The sequence below is a fragment of the Charadrius vociferus genome, unplaced genomic scaffold, assembly GCF_000708025.1.
Source record: "Charadrius vociferus isolate BGI_N301 unplaced genomic scaffold, ASM70802v2 scaffold56, whole genome shotgun sequence".
Lineage (NCBI taxonomy): Eukaryota > Metazoa > Chordata > Aves > Charadriiformes > Charadriidae > Charadrius > Charadrius vociferus.
The window spans coordinates 180246-181453 of record NW_009649057.1 but is presented as its reverse complement, the minus strand read 5'-3'; positions in this window follow the sequence as shown (position 1 = coordinate 181453).

Sequence of the window (1208 nt, the reverse complement as noted above, 5' to 3'; positions counted from 1 at the left end):
ATTTAAGCAATAACGGGGTTAAAGCTAATAATTAGGAAGAGAAAGTGACTGGCTTGCACAGTTTCCGATTACTTTTCTCCTCTCATCTGTGTGATCTGAGCTCTCTCCCCGTGGTGGAGGCAGGGTAGAGTTTTAAATAGAATTAAATCCCTTTAACATCAGTTTTGAATCAGCAGAGCTTGTGCTAAAATGCCTGTGCTGCGCAGGGAAGGTTTGGGATGTCGGCCTTGCTCATCCCCCCGGCCAGGCACGGGACAGGTTGTGCTCTGCACACAGCAGGACACCCCGGTGCCACGCGGTTACAGCCCAGTGACCACAAATGAAGGGAAATACTGCAAAAATCGGTATTTTGCTGATGGGCAGCAAAGGAAGGGGTTGTACAGGCCCTTTAGCAGCAGATTTGGGGACCAAACTGAAATCTGTTGAGGCCTATGGCTGAGTTGCAGGTGGGCCTTTGTCCCTAAAAGCTGTGCGGATGTCGCTGGTGACAGAGAGGGATGCTGGAGGGAAGACGGGAGCCTGGCTGACTTCTCGCAGCCCTTTGCTGCCAATCTCCCGCCGCTCAGTGCCGTTCCTCCCCTTCGTCCCCCGGGGCGTGCCGCTGCCGGGCGCCCGAGCTGGGATGTGGTGGTGGTGGTTTTATACTCTTCTGCCCTAATGAGCTTGTTTGTGGGAGGCTGGGTAATGGAGGAAACATCTACCTGGGGAATGTATCCCTGGAGAAAGAGAACCCCTGTTTGGTTTTAAAAAAAAAAAAAAAAAAAAAAAAAAGGTGCAGAGACCAGTGTTGGATCAGCTTGTGCTCCTTGTCCCTCCGCAGTTTGTGTTGTGCTCTCTGCAGCCCTGCGATGGGTTTTACTCCATCCGAGCCCAGGTTTTTTCCCCCTCCTTGGCTGTTGCCGCAGAAGTCCAGGCATGTCTGGGCAGCTCCAGCAGGGCCTTCGTTGCAACACAGGCGGGAAGAAAACTGTATTTATCGTGTGCATCAGTAGAGCTAATGAATGTGTGCGCACATACACGGAGCGCTTTTGTAGAGGCACAAAGCCCTGCGTGGTTTTGAGGTGGAAGGGAGCGGAGTGCCGCTGCTCTGAGCGCTTGTATGGTTTCCCGGCCGTGCCGCAAACCTGCCGTGGATCCAATCCGTGGGGTTTTTGGAGGGATTGAGCTTGGTCTTTACGTGCACGTTGCAGAGAGTGAACGAAGGCTCA